Source organism: Bactrocera oleae, chromosome 6, assembly GCF_042242935.1.
Source record: "Bactrocera oleae isolate idBacOlea1 chromosome 6, idBacOlea1, whole genome shotgun sequence".
Taxonomy (NCBI): domain Eukaryota; kingdom Metazoa; phylum Arthropoda; class Insecta; order Diptera; family Tephritidae; genus Bactrocera; species Bactrocera oleae.
Genome location: NC_091540.1, coordinates 31311417 through 31336215, shown reverse-complemented (window position 1 = coordinate 31336215; position 24799 = coordinate 31311417). Strand labels below are relative to the sequence as shown.

At 33.5% G+C, this 24799-nt stretch overlaps 1 protein-coding gene and 1 pseudogene across 2 annotated transcripts in view; one reads left to right on the top strand and one right to left on the bottom strand.

The window, feature by feature from the left end:
* The window catches only part of bmm (brummer), a 70424-nt gene that overhangs the window by 24522 nt on the left and 21103 nt on the right, over nucleotides 1-24799 (bottom strand). The gene's annotated exons all lie outside the window — the stretch shown is intronic.
* On the top strand, nucleotides 9887-12461 carry LOC138857694 (uncharacterized; annotated as a pseudogene).

Sequence of the window (24799 nt, the reverse complement as noted above, 5' to 3'; positions counted from 1 at the left end):
GACGATAACATCAAAAAAGTGAAGGAAATCGTGCACGATAATCGTCATGCGAGTGTTAGAGAGATAGCACATAAGCTAAACATCGGCCGTGAAGCAGCTCGTTTGATTTTGACCGATAATTTGGACATGAGGCGCGTTAATGCTCGGCTTCTTCCAAATTAGCTGAATTTTCTGCAAAAAGACAGCACCGAGCTGTAGTTGTGAACAATTTTAAGACCAAAAACTCGATTAACCACCGGATTTGGCCACATGCGACTTGTTTTTTTCAAGTTACCAACCCGCTTCGACTCGATTGAGGTCGTAAAATAGAATTCGCAGAGGGAACTGAAGGCGATCCCTGACAGCGCCTACAAGGCATGTTTCGATGATTGGAAAAAGAGGTGGCATATATGCATCGCTTCAGAAGGTACATATTTTGAAGACGACAAAAAAAATATTGATGAAGATTAAAAATTTTCCGTTTTATTTACAATTTCCGGAAATTCTCTGGTCACAATGTATATTTATATGAACATATGTATCTGCTGTGGAATATTTTTGCATCTGGTATTTATTAATCTACCATCTGCACAATGGTGATTTCAACCAAAAAATGTAAAAGAGTTTTTTGAGACCTAAAGGGGATCTAGACAGGCAATTAAATATTGCTAAAAATCTGAATTGTTTGAATACTTCCAATGAAGACTGCACATCGCTAATAATTAGTAATAGATGTCTAAATACATTTTATGTCATACATTGCTAGCAATTAACTGTCATTTTGATGGTTTGACAGAGCTGTTTATATTTGCACATAAATTTTGAAGAGGCAACATGTACATGTATAGCTTAATATAAGAATGTAGTTTAATAACTTTTTTGTGAACAGGTATTTGTAATAGAAAACAATTATAATTTCGAAACAAAAGTGTATTGTACAATATATTAATTATTTTTCCTCACCACCTCTGAGGATGTAATGTAGGCGTGTTACCGATCTTTATTAGGTGTTGATACATGTGACAAAATTAAGAGAAAAACTTTACTAAACTTTTTTTTGAAAAATCAGCTGTACAAGTAGTTCTTAGATTAACGACAAAGACTCTGTCAAATTCGTGTATGCAAATGCCGGTGTGGAATACGCATTCCCGAGTGTGTAACTTACAATGAACAATGTACACTGTGAATACGCTTATTAAATGGAATGAGTGCAATAGGAAGATATCCAACAAACATATTTCACTATTTCTCGAACAACGATCGGATATCATTAAAATGTATTCGGATAAAAGGCTACATCATACGACCTGTTGCTACCTAGCCGTTGTTTGTATCACCTCAAACAAATCGAGTTAGATATAGGGTTATACATATATACAGAAATTATCAGGATGAAGAGACGAGTTGAAATCCGGGTAACTGTCTGTCCGTCTGTGCAAGCTGTAACTTGAGTACAAATTGAAATATCTTGATGAAACTTGGTACACATGTTCCTTGGTAGGACAAATCAGAGAGTTTCAATTTTACTCATAGGATCTCAGCATATTTGATACAGCAGCCGATATAAATTTCGAATTCTAATATTTTCTAAACTGAAAGGAATATTGAAAAAATTTACACGCTATATTATAGAGTAAAAAATTTCATATATACAATGTATATATGATGTACTTCATTTATTAAAATATATTTAAAATTAAAATTACTGCTAAATTTCAGGTCACAGCTTATTTGATAGATATTTTTCCATCACGAGGCGCCAGATTGTCGCACCGCACAACTGTATTTATTTTTGCCATGCATATTGGCGTCGTTTATGATTAGTTTCAAATTTTTTTATAAATACAAATTGTGAACCTTAGTACCTCCACTCTACAGCACATCATTGAGCGATATTTACATGAAAATCGAAAGGAAAATAAAGGCAGAAGCGCGCCAAACAAAATGGTTAGTGCTTCCGACGAGCGCTATATTGTTCGAAAAATCAAGATAAACCCCAAACTATCGACTCCGAAATTGGTTGTAGATGCTCAGCAAGAATTAGGAAAAACATGCAGCGCTGAAACTATCCGCCGCGAACATGACTTTAATGGCTCGTAAGAAACCGTTTCTTATTAAAAAAAAAAACATATATGTCGATTAAAGTTCGCTCAGGAACATGTTTGTAAGACCCATGATTTTTGGAGCACGGTTATATTTTCAGACGAGTCAAAATTCAATACATTTTGGTCCGATGGCATGTCTTACGTTTGGCGAAAAAAAGAATAGATAGCTAAGATAGAAAAAGGCGGTACTAGAGGAATGGCAGAAAATTACCCCAGAAACCACACTAAAGTTGGTCCAATCAATACCAACCAGGATCCAGACTCTTGTTAAGGCGAAAGGCTTTCACACAAAATATTAGAATTTAAGATTGAAAGTGATTTGTAAATGTTATTTTAGAATGAATTAAACTGTATCAAATAAGCTGTGCCCTGAAATTTAGCAGTAATTTAAATTGTATATACATATATTTGAAAATAAGATATATATGAAATTCATTACTCTATAATATAGCGATAAAATTTTTTCAATATTCCTTTCAGTTTAGAAAATATTAGGATTCGAAATTTATATCGGCTGCTGTAGCAAATAAGCTGTGACCAACTGTATGTGTAAGCTTTATGCAAAAATTGGAAAATGGGCGTGGCACCGCCCACCTTTAGGTGAAAACCCATATCTCGGGATCTACTTGACCGATTTCAACCAAATTCGGTACTTAATATTTTTCTGATATTCCTATGTACAGTGCGAAAATGGGCAAAATAGGACTACAACTACGCCTACTTCGCATATAACATAACTTTAAATTCCATCTGATCAATTCATTTTCCGGTATACAAATCATGAAGTTATTGACTACAACCATGGCTACTTCCCATTTAAAAGTGTATTAAATTTAGAAATGATTTGCCATTGAATCTTAATAAATGTAAGACGATGTGCTTTTTTCGTAGAACACCATAGTCAAGAGCAAGTTTTTAACTATGTTGATTTGGGAGTTAATATGGACCCTATGCTTAGTTTTAGTCTTCATATTGATACCATGGTATTAAAAACAAAAGCTGCCCTCAGTTTTTTTAAACGTTGGTCTAAAGTTTTTAGAGATCCGTATATTATTAAAACACTTTTTAGAACTTTGGTTAGATCTATATTGGAATATGGATCTTTTGTATGGAACCCTAGCTACCAAATCCATTATGACAAGTTAGAGTCTGTTCAAAATCAATTTTTACTTTTCGCTTTAGGGTATTTCCGATGGGATTCTAGAATAAATCTACTTCGATACACTAGTCGTTTAAAGCTTATTAATTTACCTACACTTTCTAGTCATAGGGAAATGCTTGGCATAATATTCTTAGTGAAAATCTTGAATGGAACAGTTTAGTTCTTTTCTCCTGCCTGAAATTAAATTTAATATCCCGGTTCGCTTTTCGAGGCAGTTTAGACATTTTTTGTTAAAAGCACAAATTTCGATCAAATCATTCCGCCGTATATGTCAGATTTTAATTATCATTCCAGCACATTTGACTTATCTAACTCAGTTTTCAAAATTAAAAAGCCTTTATTGCTTTCTCTTAATAAATAAAAATGTAACAATTTATTACATCGTAACTATAAATCTTAGCTGTTGAAATTTTTGTTTCTGTAGCTAAGCAGTTTTAAATCTCAACAATTAAAAAACTCTCTTGCCTTTTCTGACTCGGCTAATTCCGCACGTATGCGAATTGCGCCCCTCGCGTCGGTTGGGCGGGAGGAGCGTAATCGTTGGGTTATTATAATTATTAAACTCAAAGCGTCTTTGAAACCTTGTAAATTTTTTGGTTTGTCATCGTACTCAAATATTAGTGACGAGGCTGTTTTTAGAAAATCCACCACTGTTTGTACCATTTTGCTGGATTGGTCTAATTTTGTTTCTGGTTCTAAAAATAATCCTTCATCGAATTCGGCTGAAAACTGTATGGTGCGCGGAACCAATATGTGCAATTTGTGCCGTTCCGCAACATTTAAAATGTTTTCTTTAAACCATGTTATTACGTCTTTAACTTGTATTTCTTGTAATGACGTAAACTTTGTTTTTTATTATTACTATACGCATAAATGTGTTTATTAAACAAAAATGATATACAAATTATATAAATATTATATATATACAAATATACTAGATCTCACGTTGGCACAGTGAGCGGTCTTGCTCACCACGTTTAAACTCTTCCTGTATCTTTTCAGGATATCGCGTTGGCGCAGTGAGAGGGGGTTGCTCACCACGCTTTTAATATTCACTTCAGTTTTAATTTTTTGATAGCCACATTTACCATACATGCATGTTGAGCAGTATGGGCAATATGTATGGGAGATGGTCCATCGCAGTCTTCTGGGCACGTTTCCTTGGTGAGGGAGCTTACTCCCGTCGAGCCTACATGTTTTAGTATCAGCATGCTTTTTCCGTCAGAGCAAATGGATTTGGACGATTTGGCCTTGTTGATGGCACTCTGAACCTCTCCATCGGTGAAACTGGTGCGCGGTCTTTTGGCATTTTGCTCAGCCCTCGGGTAACACATCGTTTGGCCTTGTCAGCCGAAGGGTACAGTGTAAATTGCCGGCTAAAATAGCTCGCGTTCTTCGGGTCCTAGAAGGCATGGCCATCGAATTGAATTTCAACCCGGTCATCATGTTGCCTCGGATTAGACAAGGCCTTGACAGTAGTCCAAACCTTACTCACCGGTGGAGAGGTTGCAGGACTTCAGATGCTATACACTGTGAAAATGGATGGAAAATCGGATGATAACCACGCCTATTTCTCATACAAGAAGTAAGAGTATACAAGCCAAACATCAATTGAAATGATCAAAATAAAACTTTGCACAAAAAGAGGTGTTTCATCTTACTGACTGATTTTGTACCAAACATATAAGTCAATCTGTCCGGTACTGTATTATAATTCGGGTGAATATTTTTTGATACAGCATGCCCTTGTGCCAAAATGGGTAAAATCGGGTCAATACTTCCTTAGCCCCCATATACTTAATATACATATATTCTATTTGATGAAATCCTGACATTAGGTCGAGACATGAAAAGTATTTTGCTCGTCCTAATTGGTCAAGTATTTTTTCTATTCTAGGCAGAGGATATTTATCTTGACTGTGATTTCAGCGATTGTTTTTTCATCGCTTATTAAATGTCCGGCATAACTTTTTAATTTGGTCTTTATTAGGTTCACAGCTACAGTTTCTTGTTCATCTTTAATTAAATCAATTAAGTCATAGGGTGGCAACACTTCAAGCCGTAAGGCTGTAATTTTTTGGCTGTGAATTTTTGTGTTTTTATTTTATGAAAATCTTCAATTTTAATCATTTTAATTGATATTTATTTAGTGATTTAATTGAATATCAATTGATTTGATTTTAAATTGCAAGCTAAGTGTTCTTAAGTTTTGTGCATCATATTAAAGCTGAAATATTCAAATTTTGGTGCCGAGTCAGCTTTTGATTCATTTCGTTTTATTTTGATGCTACTTTCTATTTTTTTTATATCATCTACTTCTCTATTCACAGCTGTGTTGCGTGTAGTTTTTTATTTGTTCCAGTGCATCTAAAACTCAAACAGAGGGCTCGTATCATCCTGCTTTGGAAATATCTGTCGAAATCATAGTACAATTCCTATGATTTCGACAGATCGGGATAGTAATCATCAAACTTCTAGCTTCTGTACTCGGTTTAACTTTGCAAAAGCTAGTTTTATAAAGTTAAATAGAGAACTTTCAACAATAACATGGCCTTATTATATTGGTGATATTGAATTGAGTGTCTCGCATTTCAATAATATTCTTACGAAATTATTTGAAAAGTATGTTCCAATAGTAATTGTTAATAAAAGTACAAGTCCGTGGTTTTCGAAAGAGTTATATAACTCGAGCCTTTAAACATTTAAAAAAAAACCGGTTAAAACAAGTAAACATGTGATGCAATTACCAATATGCATCTAGAGCTTTCACACAGGGAGAAAGCAATAAATCAACTACAGAACAAGAATTAGCATCCATACACTGGGCAATTAAACACTTCATTTCCATTAACTCATTTATTCTCTATGAAAAATCCTACATTAAAATTAACTAGAATGAAACTAGATTTAGAAGAATATCAATTTACAGTAGAGTATCTCAAGCGGAAAGATAATCATGTTGCGGACTCATTCCCCTGGATTAATACAAAGACATTAATAGATATGTAGAATCTAAGACAGATTTCCGTAGTTGTCAGAATTGCAAACCAATTCTGATTTTCAATTGTGTCACATATTGGATTTTCGTCTTTTTGAACATATGCAAAACCAATATTCGAATCAATTGTATACTAATGTGACAAAACTTACAAATGAATAAATTTGGAAGCGTTTAATAAATTTAACACACTGAATAAAGTCTAGTAAAGTTTACAATGAGTTGCGCTATTTAAGTTTTTATTTTATAGGAAGAAAAAAGCAACGAAAAAATTAGAAGGAATATCAGAAATCCACTTGATGTAGCAGGGGAATCCCATGTGAAATTTGGCTTGCATTTACTTGTATGCTTGTATACATTGAACATGCTAGATTTACATCCCATTATCGATAAATAGAGATGCATTTGGGTGTTAAATTACGTTTCCTCTTAAAATATCTGTATCTCCATTAACTCAATAATTATGACATTTTGTGTTTTATTCTTATGTTTTCCCCTATAGAAATTAACTCGTAAAACAATAACATAAATAAATTTCTTAACTTACATTTGAAGCGACTCTCTTCTTGCTTTGTTTCTGATAACAAAACTGATAAAATTGGTTTCTGTGACACCGAAAATCGATACAATTTCTGTTTTCAACATCAAACGAATAATATCTGAATTCATGACACCTACTAAATTTTTTTTATCGGTTTCAATTCTGATTCTGACATCTATTAGATTCTACAACACCCCTGAATGTGTCAATTGAAAAATCTTCACACTCTTCAAGGGTGAAATGGTGGTCAAAGTTAAAAAGGGACAGAAGCATGTCTACTCCTCACTCAAGTTCAATTTGTGACCTCACTAAATATCTAATTAGAATACCAGCAGCAGATAAAAGTGGGAAAGCAGTTGCCAGAGCAGTATTTGAATATTTTGTATTCAAGTACGGTCCTATGAAGACGTTTATAACGGACATGGGTACTGAATGTAAAAATTCACTTATAAGCCAGCTGTGCAAATATATGAAATTTAATAATATAACATCAACTGCACATCATCACATTTAACGAATATATACGTTCATAATTTCGATTGACAAAGATGATTGGGACATATGGTTGAATTATTTCACATATTGTTTCAACACTACTCCATCGACAGTACATACTGTCCATACAAACTTGTATACCTCACATTGTCAAGACAATTCATAGAATTCAATTACTTGACTAGAATGGATCCTATATATGTATAATATAGAATATGATTATGCTAAAGAACTTAAGTTTAGAATAGAAGTAGCTTATAAAAGAGTTAGAACTCTAAAAGATTTAGAAAAGGAAAAACGGAAAATAGAATACGATAAAAAGGTAAAATATATAGCACTAGAAATAGAAACGCTACTACATCTAAAAAATAATACACCGCATAAATTAGAAAATTAATATCCTTATAAAATTGAAGGTATAGAAAGATAGAAATAACAGTAAAATAAATATAGGGAAAAAGAAAACCAAAATAGTACATAAGGATAATAACATTTTCACTACTTAAAAAAAACTATTAATAACAATAATAAATGAATAAATAAAATTAAAAAAATTACACAAATATATAAATATATATACAATTATTTATTTCTCTCCGACTTACACATAATTAAAATATATCAATTAAAATAACTTCATAATATTACGTTATTTAAAAAAAAACAGAGAGATGTGGTGAGCGCATATACAGAATATCTACTGTATCCAAATACAGGACTCCAATACATACTTAAGCGGCCTTTACACGGTCATTTTTGTATGAAAACATGGTATGATGCAAAAAAAAACTGGTTTTCGTCGAACATGCAATCATAATCTTTATTTCTCTGTTATTTGTGAACGAAGCAACATCAAGGATGAAATGACAAGGATGACATGAAGCGAGACTCTCTCATTTTCTCTAATTTTTCTGTTATTCTCTTTCCCTAATTATTAAAATCAGGGAATTTCGAACAGCTGATGTCAAAAAGGCGGGATGCCAGAAATAAACCCGCTAAAAATAGCTATCAAAAGCAGTGCAAAACGAAATTTCAGGGAACGACACAAATACTTTTAATAACGTGCAACTAAATTTTATTTGCCAATTTAATTTAAAACGTTCATCATAAAACCATGATATTTTATTATGACTTGTATTGTTTCTTTGTTATAATTTTTTTTATTTATATATTTTTTTTATGTTATATGATTTTTTAAAAAATTTATAATCCAGCCATCCAGAAGGCTTCGATAAATTTCAAAGAAGTCCTTCCACAGTTCTTCGTTTATCCGTGACGTCATTACGCTTCAATGTTTGCTTACGACTGAAAAAATATACTGCGGCGATCTCACGCTGACCGTCTGCAGCCACAACACAATGTACATATATATGTACATAACACACTCTTTGTCTCTAAGCTGTTATATACTTATATATATATTTATATGTATATTATATATAAGAATGCCGCTCCGCTGCTGGCGTAACCACAAATGGGGACTGACGTCCCAAACGGAGAAATACAAAGCCACCATTTTTAACTAACATTACAACGCATATTTGTCTTTACCAATGTAGAATGTCACAGAGGAGTCATCGTTTTATTAATCAGGAAGATCTCGAAAAGTTCGTTAATGATTTTGATTGGTCGAATAGTGACTGTAAAACTGATTTTTCTGACGACGACAGCATCGCTGTCTCCTTTTTCTCGCGCACAACCATAGATAAAAAGCGCTTCAACATGCAATTGAAAGAAAGTTGGATTTAGTTTCGAGGTAGCGACCAACTTACGACCGAAATAATATCGTTGCACACGCCTTATCAGTTCTTTTCATATTTTGTATCAGACGATATTCTTTCAAATATCGTAGAACAGAACAATTTGTATTCTATACATCAAGTTATATTGCACGCACTTAACACCACACCTGTTGAAATTAAACGATTTATGGGTATTAACTATCTCATGTCAGTAATCAAATATCCTAATGTGCGTATGTATTGGGGTATTTACGCCAGTCCTCGTATTATTGCAGCTATGACACGAAATCGTCATGAGAAAATTCGACAATTTTTGCACATCAACAACAATAACGAAATGCCTCGTTGTCATAATACTGAGCAGCAGAAGGACGAGCAAATGCCATTGATTGAGGCACTTAACAAAAATTGCAATAAGTTTCCAAAAGGAGAATGGCTTTGCGTTGACAAATACATTTTTTCAACAAAAAAATAATAATTTTTAAAGCAATATATGCTAGACAAACCACCTACAAATTGTTCTTGATGTGCCATGATTTAGGCTTTTGTTACACCTTTGAAATTTACTCGGGGAACGAACTTGCATATGAACCGAACTTAGCAGCGTCATCTAATGTTGTAGTTCGTTCGAGCCGCACTGTGCCACGTTTCGTCAGTCATTGTATTTTTAAAACTAAACCAGTCTCTCATTATTGGCTTATTTGCACACTCAATTAATTTACGTATTAGGAACACTTCAACGAAACAGAATTTCTAGCCGTAAACTGCCAGTGGAAATGCAAAATCAGGGTGATGCAGTATGTAGTTCCATTTTATGGGATTGATATTTCCACAGTCTCCTGGAAAGACTCAAAACTGTTAAACATGGCCTTGCCATTAACTGGCATAAAGCCATACAAATACAATGTAGGAGCAACACCCGTACACTCTCCAGCTGTTGAGAGGTTCAAAAAAAGAAAGTACATGGTCGGTGTGGATCTTACAAGTATGGTTTCATCATTAGGAGGAAGACATATCATCCTTTAGGTATCACAAATGGACCTTGATATGGCAATTGCGAAGTTGCCGAAGTATTGATGAAAAGTGGAACCCTGTTACAAAGAAAAAGAAGTAATAGTGAAAATCAGATTTCTGCGAAATGATCTCGTCCTAACGGTCTAAAATAATAAATAATTTTGAAGAAAAATCGTAGAAAAAATGTTGTTTGTAACCGACAATTATAATAGATATCAAAATATTGAATCAATCGGAGTTATCAGGCTTTTAAGTGTTAATGGCGTTTTGTGGGTGTGGCAGTGCTCCCATTAAGCCATCCCATCTGCAATACCAACCTTCCTTGGGTGCCAAGGAACATATGCACAAAGTTTCAAGAAGATATCTTAATTTTTACTCAAGTTATCGCTTGCTCGAACAGACAGACGGACGGACATTTATATATACATAACCCTATATCTATCTCGATTTTGTTTAGGTGGTACAAGCAACCGTAAGGTGAACAAAACTATTCTACTTTTTGCAACAGGTTGCGAGAGTATAAAAATTTTCAATTGTGGAATTTGTGAAATAAAAGACTGTAGAAAATTAAAAAATTTATTTTCAAACCGTGTTAAATCAAAACCGTGTAAAAACAGAATTAAGTGTACAACGAATTGCATTAAACGGCGGGTTGCCCCGACCTCTAATAAGTTTAAGGTACATGTTCAAGCTATAATAACCAAATTCACTCAGGGCAAATCTTTTTGGCATCCCTACCCCATATAACGGTTTTGTTAAAAACTACTAAAAATGGATCAATTTAGAAAAAAATCCGGAGCTTTATGGGGTTACATACAGTTAGAATTTTTAAAAAATCGATCAGGTGAATATTTTCGAAGTTACACGCAAATTTGAAAAGGCGTTTCAGAGTGCTTGGAAGTACAAGGCCAGAGCGGCAGCAATTACCTGAACGCTGTCTTTTTTAAGCACCTACCTATTGTAAATGCTCCCTTCTGATATATTTAGATGTATAAATTAACAGTGTGATTGTGTGCAGAACGTAACATAAATTGTAGTCCTTTTGTCCCGCACTCTTATGAAATAAGTCGACGGTTTTTATTTGTCATGAGTGTCCTCGGATTAGGGTTAAAAGGTGCAGCAAAATTTAGTGGATTAATGGACATGCGAGTTTTTATATCACAGCCCAATTACCATTTGATAATAAATAACATTCACTCACAACAGGCTTGTATTGAAGAAAACATTTTACTTCCGAACATAAAGGTGATGAACATTCGACAGAATTAACTGTATCTGGCGATGGCTCATGGAAAAAGCGAGGGTATACTCTTTGTACGGTGTGACAATTGATCAGCTATTATTCTGGTGTAAATACTGCAAACTGTGTGAAACTTGGAAGAAGAAACTCGATACCGAAGAATATATGATTGGTATACAGAACATGAAAATACTTGGAAGTTGATTCAGTCGTCGAAATGTTCTAACGTTCGTTGGAAAAACTTGGAGCCATGTACAAAAATTACATCGGAGACGGTGACACCAAAACGTACTCGGGAATTTTAAAGGCTGCACCTTATGGTGATCAAGAAGTTGTAAAGAAAGATTGTATTGGACACGTACAGAAACGAATGGGCATGCGACTCCGAGATTGTGTCAATAAAAATGTTGAAACTGTTAAAAACAAAAAAGTAAAAAAATACAAAAAAAATCTCGGTGAGAAAAACAAACTTACTCGAAAGATTATCGGTAAGTTTAATATGGCTTAGCAATAAAAAGAAATTATGATTCCATTTAAAAAATGTATAATGCTATCTGGGCCACATATTACCATTATTGTTCAACTAACGAAAAAGCTCAGCACGACAAGTGCCCGGATGGACCAAACTCATGGTGCAGCTGGCAGAGGACTGCAGCTGCCAATCAATTATCCACTTTCGAACATGATTATTAGCTATTATCAGAAGATGTTGCCGAGGATATACGTCCGATTTTTACAGATCTCAGCTACGAGAGCTACAATCAACTGATTTGGAAAATCTCTCCCAAAATTGTTCCGGCCGGTTCAAAAACTGTGGAAATCGTTGCATACATAGCATACGGCATATTTAATGAATGAATGGCATCACTATTGTATTATATGAAGGCAATAGGAATTACACTTGGGCCTAATGCGCATTTATGCCGAACAAGATGAGCAGCGCGTGAATATTTCCGATCGCAGAGCGCGTGGAAGATGGCTCGCAGACAACATCAACTAGAGTTATTAGAAGCTGCCGAATCGGCGAAGGCCTGGAATAGACGATTCCATGTAAGTTAAAAAATAAATAAAAATTGTATCAAATGTTAAGTGCATTCTATACTTTAAACGCGTTTTTCTCAGAATAGTGCTTTCAAAGTCGGTGACGAACATTACTCGAAAACGGCTAAACCGATTAGTCTATAATTTTAACATGAGCTTCTTTAATTTTTTTAATAATTAATAGAAGATTTTTCCTCTCCGATTAATATTTATATTTTTATAAACAATTTAATTTTATTTCTTCGATTAATTAAATATTACTTTAACGAAATCTGTTTGGTTTTTTAATTACAGATGATCCAGTTCACAGTTATAGTGGCCACAGCAAAACGTCTTTTTTTTAGAGAAGTTCCCGGAGATCAGCTGTAGCTCTCTTCCAAATAAATATTTTTACAAGTACTAAGTCTTAAAATATAACTGTATATAACCCCTTATAGGAGCCTGTGTCAAATTTCGACGATGGGCATGGCACCATCCTGATACTACCACATACCCGTATGTCAAAAATGGGTTAAATCGGATCAATACTCCTCTTAGCCCCCATATATGTACCAATTATAAAGTGCATATTTGTGCCTAAAATTGATCAAATCAGGTGTAAACTTGCCCTAGACCCCATATAACTATTTAGTATCACGGTTTTTAAACATCTAGTTGACTTTATACCGCATATATGGTTGATGGTAAGTGAGGTACCTTAATGAAACTCAGAGAGCATCTTTTTCTGTTAATAATATGCAGGAATGCCAGATAATGCCAATAGATAAAATCGGTTCAATACATAATGGTATTATATACCTAATATAAGTTTTTAAAACTTCTGGTTGGCCTTATACCATATACATATATTGGTCAATATGTAAGATATCTTACCAAAATTAACTGAACTTATAATATTGGATATACTATAGTTTAATGCCGAAAATATGTAAAATTAGTCCACGAATTACCCAAACTCCCCGATACTACATAAAATGATTTACACATGTACTATCTCATTTCAAGATGATTTTAATATAATTTTAACTGACACGAAGTAAAATATAGCAATAAAACTAAGTGAGTCTATCACTTATAATATAACTTCATAAAATACAAAATTTGCAAAATTTCAGAAACTATAAAAAAACAAGTAAGGAAGGGCTAAGTTCGGATGTAACCGAACATTTTATACTCTCGCAAAGTCAAATGGTATACTCGTTTGAGATTTCTTTGTGGATTGACTGATATTTTCGGTAGAAGGTCAACTATAGGCACTGGGGTTCACATATTTAGTACTTAGGGGTTTGAACAGTTTTGGTTCGATTTAGACAATTTTTGGCCGCAAGGTGGCATACTTTAATTGCATTATTCACGCAAAGTTTTACCCAGATATAATCATATATAGATATAATCATTGTTACCTGACATAGAAACATGAAAAGAACGTTATGCACCGAATTTGGTTGAAATCGGTTGAGCAGATCTCAAGATATGGGTTTTCACCTAAAAGTGGGCTGTGCCACGCCCACTGACTAATTTTGAACGCGGTTCCTATAAAGCCAATTTATACCATCTCAGAGATAACATTTATTGTCTCTGGCGTGTTTAGTGCTTGATTTATCGCGCTTTTAGTAGTTTTTAACAGTACCGTTATATGGGGAGTGGGCGGAGTTGCCACCCGATTTCAACTATTTTCACACCGTCAATAGAAGTGCTAAAAACATTTGCTTCTAGTGAATTTTGTTATTATAGCATTAGCGGTTTAGGAGATATGCACATTAAACCTATTATAGGCGGGACCACGCCTACTTTAAAAAAAAAATTTAACTGCAGATGCCCCCACCTAATGTGATTCTGTGTACCAAATAACAGTATTTTATCTTATTGGGGAGCTTAGTTATACCAATTTATTTGTTTTTGATTAATGGCGATTTGTGGGCGTGGCAGTGGTCCGATTACGCCCATCTGCAATACCAACCGTCTCACGGTACCAAGAAACATGTCTACCAAGTTTCATAAAGATATATCAATTTTTACTCAAGTTAGAGCTTGCACGGACGGACAGACGGACGGACGGACGGACAGACAGTCACCCGGATTTCAACTCGTCTCTTCATCCTGATCATTTATATATATATAACCCTATATCTAACTCGATTAGTTTTAGGTGATACAAACAACCGTTAGCTGAACAAAACTATTATACTCTGTAGCAACAGGTTGCGAGAGTATAAAAACATGACAAAAGTGTATATACAACTTATATTTTAACATAAAAATTTCAAATAAAGCATTAAAAAGCAATTCATTATTTGGTCACGATGGTACATACATATATCTGCTTATAAGCGATTAGGCATTGAAGCAGCATAATTTTCAAGGACTCCGTGACATTAATAACGCCATGCTTGACAGTAGAGACTTAGTACTTAGCGATCATTGTTATCTCAATTTTTCACCAAACTCTGGATCTTCTATCATTTCCAAAATTTTATATTTGGATTCTTTTATGAATAAGACTTGCTTCCATTATATTTGCCAGCGATTTCAGGTGAAGTTTTGGATTATTTTCAATGTAAATCTTTATCATTTAAAACCCTCTAAACTGTTCTAAGACTGCACTACTAGTGCCATGCCCTTGGAAATTTTTATCAACTTTTTTAAACAAAAGAAATTTGTGTGACTAAGCTCTATTGGCCGATACCTCCACCGTTTTTTGAAGTACGTACGTAGACGTAGACTTTTGTCAATGGCTTTTTTCGTTATTTGTGAACAATTTGTTAAGTTTGTATTGAAGAACGTTTCAGTATTTACTAGTAAGAATGTAATAAAATAAAAACTGCATCATTACTTTCTTCCAAATTCTTTTTATCTTTGACAGATACGTGAAATATGGGACTTTTGTCGCACACTGTATGTACATGCTTCGAACGTGAACATGGCAGTAGAATGCAAATAGAAATTGCTTGCCAGGTATGTATTACTTACTCTTGCCATAAATTCTGAAACAAAGTTGCCATAAATTCTGGTACAATACAAGTACATACAGCGAGGATAAAATCTCACAAAAAAATGCCGTTATTTTTAATTATACTGACAAATTATATATATAAGTGTCTACTGATATATAATAATCTCTTCAGTGTTTGCTTTCGCTTATTAACAATAGATTGGGGAGCTAAAGAAAATCGTATTGCGGTGAATGCTTACGTACGTAAGTGTGGAAAAAGCGAAAGTGAAGCTTATGAGCTTCTCAAAAAAACTTAATATTTTACTATTGATAATTTTTCCCAGACGTTTACAGTTGATGGCAGTAAGAGCAGTAGTCGTCCTCGCGTGGTTCGAACTAATTCAGCCATAAAAACTGTTCACGAACGCATTTGCAAATATTCCCTCAGAAAACGCAAAGTTATGTCAAGAGAAATGAAAATATCGACCAGATTTATGTCAAGACTTATTTCCACATGAAAGCATTCCGTCGGCTCAATGGATGCGGCCATGAAATTATCCTCTCAACAGTCGCTTAATAGCATTATTTTTGGTTTCATAGCTGCCAATGTTTCGACATCTGGAAGTTCAGATTTGAATCTATTGGACTATAGTTTGTGGTCAGAGTTAGAGATCATGCCTATCGAATACTCAATAGAAATACGGGGATTCTCAAAAAATCTTTGCTAAACACCTAAAAATAATCGAGATATATCTAGCTTTATATATACACATTAAATGTGGGTTTGTATTTTTTTGTTTAATGTTTTAAGTTTTATTTAAGTTAATTACATATCTTATATTCAAATAATATTTTATTTATCAATAATATTTTATTTAAAATATAGATTTTATGTTCAATTCCACAGGAAAAGTTTAATATTTAATTTATTCCACTGAGTGCTCGTCCGCGCGTCAACTGTCATGAATTTTTCCATCGTCTTCATTTCGTTTCCTTACTCTCCGCCGGGCAAATTGGGAATAAATTTTAAAATGTGGTAATATGCGTCGTCAAACACTACAAAAAATTAACATTTAATCGTCCGTTTTTGCAATTGTCAGCGTCGTCAAACAGAGTGCAATACATAAACAAATTTCGAGTGTCGACAAGAAAAAAATAGTGTTGCTCAAATGCAAGCGTCTTTAAACGCTAAAATAAGAGAACGTTTTCAAGAGTCGAAAAACGCCAGTTGACAAAATTATTGGGTTGGCCACTAAGTTCACTCATAGATGGCTTCAGTTGAATTTTTAGGTTTGCTGGCGTAGTCCAAATGTAAAACATATTTTGTTATTTGATAGTTGGCAATTCAGCTGCCAAGCAGTAAAAAAAAGTTTTTTGAATGGTTGTTCATTAATTTGCGGTCATTTGAAAAGTAAAATATAAAAAAATCAGTGGGAAAACAAAGGATATTCGTATTGAAATTCGAGAACAATAACCGACTATCAAAAATTTGCCCAGGAGTTAAGCGGAACTGCCGTGTTGTAGATAAAATAAAACTAAAAATACAGCCGTAGAAATTCGTAATACTTTGGAATATGACTACAATATTAATGTGCATTCCGAAACAGTTCGAAACGTTTTGAGAATAAGCGGTTTTAATAGCTTCTGTACTCAGAATACTTATTTATAAGTGAAGTTAACAAAAAAAAAAAAAAAGCAAGATAAAACATTTACTTCGTTTGCACCGAAGCTATAATACCCTTTACAAGTACAAAAGATTCTTTACAATAACTTTGATCGGTCAGTTTGTACGGCAGCTATATACTATAGTGGTCCGATATCAGATCGATATCCCAAAAACTGAGGGACTAGTTCGTATATATACAGATAGACGGACGGAGAAATACGCTTCAAAAACTGTGTGCGTACATTCTCGTACGAAATCACACAGACACCGCAGAGTGAAAGCTAACCGAAGCCAAGCATAAAGTTGATTAATGCGAGAAATAAGCATCAAAACTGTGTCCGAACATTTTCGTACGACATAGCATAGACACCGCAGAGTGCAAGCTGACCGAAGCCGATCATAAAATTGATCAATGCGAGAAAACAGTTTTGAGCGTTTTTCAGTGCCGACTCGCGTTGAACTGCGCATATAGTATTCATTTTATATTATGTTTAAAAAAATTTATAGATAGTTCATCTCGTTTGGTATTTGGCTTTTTTGTTTTGTGTTTTAATATTTAGCATAGAGCTGGATGCAAAATATTATTTATCTGTGGAGTTCATGTCTTCTCTTTTCACTTACATAAGCGCAAATAAAATTACTAGACTTAAAAAGAAAAGTACACATATACGAGTATAAGAGTACACTTAAATAGTGTGGAAATCATCGCTGAATCTCGCATCCACTCTGCGGTATCTAAAATCTATTAGCGCTGATCGAAATCAGCTTTGTGCTCGGTTCTGCTCTAAATCGACTCAGATATATATACTTTATAGGGTATCTGATGTTTCCTTTTGTAAGTTACAAACATCGTGGTAAACTTAATATACCCTGTTCAGGGTTGTATTGGTTTATCCGACAGGTCAAGAGAATTCTGGCCTAATCTACTGTTTAGTGATGAAAACAAGTTTAACTCATTCGGTTGTAACGGCAAACAAAATAAGCAGAGCTTCCAGCGGAAGGCCTTACTCCAAGTGTGATGCACGGTAGTGTTACAGACAAGGTATGGAGCTGTATGCCAGCGAATGTAGTTAGAACAACTAAGGAAGGGCTAAGTTCCAATGTAATCGAACATTTTATTCTTTCGCATAGTCATAATCAAATTTATATATTTTAATAATTAGAAGTAGAAACTGTTGCCTCAGTTTTTTACTGATTTTTTACTATTTTCGGTAAAAAGTTAACTATAGGCACTGGGGTCCACATATTCAGTACCTAAGGGCTTGAACCGTTTTGGTTCGATTTAGACAATTTTTGGTCACAAGATTGCATACTTTAAACGCATTATTCATGCAAAGTTTTACCCCGATATAATCATTGTTGCTAGATTTGCGTAGCGGAAAGTGAAAGAACCAGATGGAATTTAAAATGGTGATATATGGGAAATAGGCGTGGTTGTGATTTGATTTCGCCCATTTTCGCACTATAACATAGAAATATGAAAAGAATATTATATAACGAATTTGAATAAAATCGGTTAAGGAAACCCCAAGATATGGGGTTTCACCTTAAAGTGGTAAATAGGCGTATTAATTATTAATATTAGAAATATGAGAAGAATGATATGTGTCGAATTAGTTGAAATCGGTTAAGCAGGTCCCAAGATATGGGGTTTCACCTAAACTTGGGCGGTGCCACGCCCACTGTCTAATTTTGAAATCGGTTCCTAAAGAGTCATCTCATAACATCCCAGAGATAAAATTTAATGTCTCTGGCATGCTTAGTGCTTGCTTTATCGCGATTTTAGTAGTTTTTAACAGTACCGTTATATGGGGAGTGGGCGGGTTGTCACTCGATTTCAACCATATTTTTGATATAATGAATTGACGGAAGGACACCACAGACGGACGGACGGATGAGCAGTCAATTACCCGGATTTCAACTCGTCTCTTCATCCTGATCATTTATATATATATAACCCTATATCTAACTCAATTAGTTTTAGGTGATACAAACAACCGTAAGGTAAACAAAACTGTTATACTTTGTAGCAACATGTTGCCAGAGTATAAAAATGGACTTTGTGAAAAAAAATAGACCACTGTCTTTATTTGAAGGTTCCGACAAGCATTTTGCAAGGTTCCGCAATCAAGTTGGGTCTTGGTGGTCCCTGGAATTTCCAACAGTATAATTACCCAAAGCACATAGTAACTTATTAATATAACAGTTGTAGACTTTTCTGCAAATCAAACTTAAGTGTATTCTTGTTTTCCGCGCACGAAATTGATTTTTTGCGTTTAAATCAAATAAAGATTTGTGTTCTTATATATTTTTCACATAACTGAACACTAAAGGAAAAATTTAATAAAAACTTGCTGAAAAAATTATTTTATGTTTTTTAATGATCCATATATTTTCGTTAATTTCAGTAATTAAAAAACGTAAGTTAAGAAAAATAAACAAAGATTTTAATGTCACACAAATAATCGGACACGAAAAATAAATGCGGTTCAGATAGGTCTGTTAAAAGATTAGTATTTGACAACATCTATCTATTTGTCATCGATTTGAACCAATGTTGACAAAATAAGGAATCAACTTTGTTCCATTCCCCTGGTAAGGACTGTCTCAGTTATATATTGTTGTTATACAGGTTGGTTGAAAAGTTTCTGCGCTCGAAATGAAAAAATACAGTTTTTGGTATGAAATATATTTTTTTATTTAATATAATCTTCCTTAACTTCAATGCACTTATTCCAATGATCCTCCAATAATTTTTTGCCATCCCTATATTGACTTTCCGGAAGAATGCATTTTTTCGTCCAGCTGATCAAAATGGCTGCAATAATATTGAGTTGATTGTTTTATTTTTCTGCAGACAATCAATCAACAAAATTCCTTTTGCATTCCAAGAAATTGATTCCATAACCTTCTTTGCTTATCGATGTGACTTCACCTGCTTTGAAGCTAATCAACCAGCTTCAGTCCACTGTAAACGTTCTTGTTTCAATTTAGGATCATATCCATAGTTATAAAACGACGCAAGAAATTGGTTTTATTCTACTTAAAACGCTTCAAATTATGCCGAGAAATTTGTTTTCGATCCAGTTTTTGTTAAATTGTTAAGGGGGATTTCAGCAATTTTTTTTTGCTATTAAATCATGTTATTTTACAAAAGTAGTAAAATGGCATTATTGTACAATGTTTTGACTTGAAGTTACGAAAATTTCAAACAAAAAAAATTTATTTCCAAAGTTTTAGCTGTCTTTACTTTGTTTAAATTTACTTGCGGTGACAATCATAAGTCCTTGGAGATTCATCTAAAATCAATCGGACAGAAAAAATTAGTTTTATAAATATATAATCCTTAATCTGATCAAAGCTTTTTTTGTTTTTTCAAAAATTAAAAAAATGACGGCCTCAGGAAATTTTTTTTCTAGATTTTTGGGAAAAAATCAAAAGTCAATTGGTCTTAAAAAATCGAAATTTTTGGAAAGAAAAATCCTTCGATCAGGCACGAGTTTAGTATGTATTCTAAAACCTGTATAAATTTCTTTAAAATCTACTAAGCGGTTTTAGAGTTACAGTTGTCACCAGTTCAAAAAACATAGTTTTGAGAAAAACGCATTTAAAGTTTTCTGCTCCCGAGCGCGCTTTGTTATTTGTCGGATAACTCAAAAAGTAATTGTCGGATCAACTTGAAATTTTCAGAGCATATTACACTTAACGAAAATGCAAAAAAAAAATTGATTTTTTGAAAATTCTGACTACCCCTAACCCCATAATGCACGCGGCACTAACTTCCCAAACACCTTTTTTTATATGTAATTCTCCATGTAAAATATGAAGTACTTGTTCATATGAGATGCATATGGAATTAGCAATTTCAAGCTTAGTCAAACTTGGATCTTCCCTAACAATATTATGAATTTGCTCAATGATTGGTGTGGTTGCGGTTTTTGGCCAAGAATCTAATCATCATATTCAATTTTTCCAATTAGAGAAAATACTTTCACCCTACAACTTCAAATTGCTTGTAAACAAAGAATTAATTGACAGAATGACTTTGCCCAGCTTTGCATGTGTTCTCACGACAGATTTAAAAACTTGAAAAAAAATAAATAAATGGAGCTAGTAGCGCTATTTCTTGGTGAGACCAATCAACTCTTCAACCAACCTGTATGTACATGTCATTCTATAAAGCCTTCTTGACAATTCTTCCCAAACGTGTTCGATAACGTTTAAGTCTGGAAACTGGGGAGAAGTCTGCAATAGTTTCGAGCAGTCGTGTATTAACCAGAGCAACATGCGAAATGTGCTTTAGGTCATTATCTTGATAGAAGGCAAAAGTATCTTTAATAAAAGTGTTTTCAGATAATAAATTGCAAATTACCCACTCCAGAACTGGATATACAGCCCAAACCATCACAGATCCTCCTCCATGTTTTACTGTCGCGTCTATATTTTTCCTTTTGAATTCTGTATTTGGTTTACGCCATACATAAAAAAATCACATGTTTTTGATAAGTATTCCTTAAATTAATTATTAGTATTTTTTTATGCTTGGGGCTTAGATATAGCTTTTTACGAATGACACAGCCGATATAATCATGTTTTCTTAAAATTTTCCTAACTGTTTCACTACTGACCACTTTTCCTATAGAATCAGATACAAATTTTTGAAGTTCCGGGGCAGTTTTTAAGAGGTCTACCTTTATTTGATTAATCATTCGCCTTTCTTCTCGACTATTTGAAATACCTCCCTATCCTTCTCTGCTCTTACTTGTTACACGGATTCTCTCTGTAGATCTTGATGATATCGTTCACCGCTGAATGGCTTCTGCTGACTATATGACCAATTTCGCGTGTTCAAAATAAACCGTTATCTCACAAAATTTCTGTCCCATTATTCGTGTGACATTAGGAGTAGTGTATCTTTTTTAAACGAAAAACGTAAAAATTATGTGAAATCAAAATATTGAAATATTAAACTACATAAATTAATGTAAATATATGTATCATTTAAAAAACATAAATTTATTATTTCAGCAAGTTTTTATTCAAATAAACCTTTGGTAAAGTGTGTCCGATTATGCGTGTGAACCACTATATGCATAAGTACAATACATATGTACATACATATACTGGTTTGTGGTTAGTGCATGCATGAAGTCTAAAAACGACAGCTATATCCCCTACAAAAAACTGCTGATGGATTAACCAACACAATTACATTTATTATGTCAGTACTGACAGTCAAATGAACAGTAAAATGACTGTCAATGTTTACGATTTTTCCAAAAGCAAGGTCTGTGTACGTCGAAAGGAGACAGCATACATTTCCATAAAAGTTTTGAGAAGTTGTGAAATACTTATGTAGCTGTAATTTCGTGTGATAAACCAAAAGTGTTGCCTGCTTCTGTGCAATAACAATTTCTGTTTTATTAAAAATAAATAAATAACGAAGGAGTTTTCAAATATAATATACGTAAGTTTTAATTAAGTTTCAAATAAAATTATATTTTAAGTTAATTTTCATTTTTATTTAAGCATTTTCAAATTCCCAAATATTCATGAACTGGAGAAATACGTACAGCAGAGCTGTTAAGAGGAGCAAGCATGGGATTAAGTGAAAATTTCTTTTCATAACTTGTTATTTAATTATATTTTTGTTACACTTTTTTTATATTTTTGTATATTATTATAACTAATTTTAATTAAAATTTTTAAATTTATTAAAGCAATAAAAATTATATCATTTCTTGCGCAAAAGAATTTTTCACTTGTGATAGATTTACAGTCATAACTGACAAATTGCAGCTATGATAGTGTTTTAGTCATAACTGACAATTTTCAGCTATGATGGATTTATGGTCAGCAATGATTCAGAAAAATACATAAGAATGAGAGTATAGATATATAGTGAATCAATTCCGAATACCCAAGTGTTAAAGAGAGATGAAAACTTACACACATACGTTTGTTTACATTAGTTTTTGCACAAGGCTCTTAAGAAAATAATAGAAACTTTGTTCAGCGCGCTGACAAAAATTTTTCAGCTGTGCCTGTCATATGACCAGTCAGATGACTGTCACTTCTTGAAGGGACGTGATGTGATAACAAAGAAACTTGCCTTGCTTGCGAACTCAAGATGTGAGCACAGCTGATGTACATACATACATATTTACATGATTCATACTAACGCATCTAGCTAGCTATGTAACTGCGCAATCCAGTGCGAGTAATAAAAACATACATATGTATACCTATATATGTATATCTGCCCTTTGTAAGAACATACATACATACCTTTATAATAGATGGATTTTAACAATAATAAATAGGTTTGTTCGACGAGAATAAATAAGGGGCACGACGAATAACAAAGCTCTGGCTTACGATAGCTACACAACATAAAAAAGAGGTGTGTCATTTTTATAAGTTGTCCTCCCTACAAGAAACTGCTGACCAGTACATTCACATTTTTTATATCATTCGAAACCTCCAGTTTACTTGTTAACTGACCGCCACTGTTTTTGCTAAAGAGAGACACCTACGACTTATAATACTTACTATAGATTTACATATGTAACAATGAAATAGCTGAATTCTTTAGTACTGTCAATACTGACAGTCAAATGACAGTCAATGTTTACGGTTTTGACAAAGAAAATTGTGAATACGTCAAAAAGAGAAAGAACACATTCCCATGGCAATTTAGAGAAATAGTGATATTCCAAGAATGGCAATCTTTGCGTAATATCAAAGAAGTTGCACGTTGCTCAAATTAGAAGATATTTTTGCCGTTTTATATCAAAAAAAAATTTAAATGAAAGTGAAGGAAAGACACAACATAACCAAAAATGCTTGGGTTTTAATTTATTGATTAATTTTTCGTTGTAAAGTTTTTTAATTTTTTTAGTTTTTAGTTATTTATATACTTTGTATGAATATAAAAGTGTTTGAAAGAAAATTACATACATACCTACTGCGCAGAAGGATTTTCATTTGTGATAGATTTTCAGTCATAACTGACAATTTTCAGCTATGATGAATTTATGGTCATCAATGTCCTAGCAAAAGTCATGAGAGCGACTGTTGCGAAGTGTATGATTTTTATTGAGCATAGTATTGTGCATATTGGTTTTTTTCTTATCTGGATATTAGTATGGTTGGTAAAACCATTTTTCTGTTCGTAGTCAACGATTATTTATTCCTTGCTGCGTAGATTCTCATTTTACTCGTCGAGTGCTTACACAAATCCAAGACGAGCCCTTGAAGGGGGGGTAGGGTTTTTACTTTCGAAAAATCGATTTTTCTCTTATCTTATTGTTTAACATTTCAAGAATATGTCCTTAAAATTTTAGGTCGATAGAAGCAATATTCTTAAAGTTATTGTCTTATTAATCTCCTGGCCTTTAACGCTCCAACCAATAGTTCATAAACTTTAGACGCGTTTTTCTCAAAACTACTTTTTCAAAGTCCACTTCACTGTCATTTCAAAACTACTTGACCGATTCATCATTCATAGTTTAGTAAAAATTTTTTTTTTTACATTAAGGGTGTTTTCCACCCCCAAAATGGCGAAATTTTTAGTGGAAAATAATAGTTTACACTTTAAATATCCGCCAAGAATTTTTAAATGAAAAAAAATTATCAGAGAACATTGGGGTGGGTCAATATATCAAATCTTCATAATTTAACTAATTATTCTTGGTTTTTTTGTTTCGGATAATTTCCAGCCGAGTTATGGTGAACACCGCAAATTGTTTTTTTTTCTCAAGACGTTCTGGAAGAAGCTCTGTTACAGGCTTATGCTTCAATATTCCTGCATGAAAAAATTGCCCTATATTGTCGAAAGTATGCTCACTAATGTACAAAAGATCCGAATAAAATTACTCAATC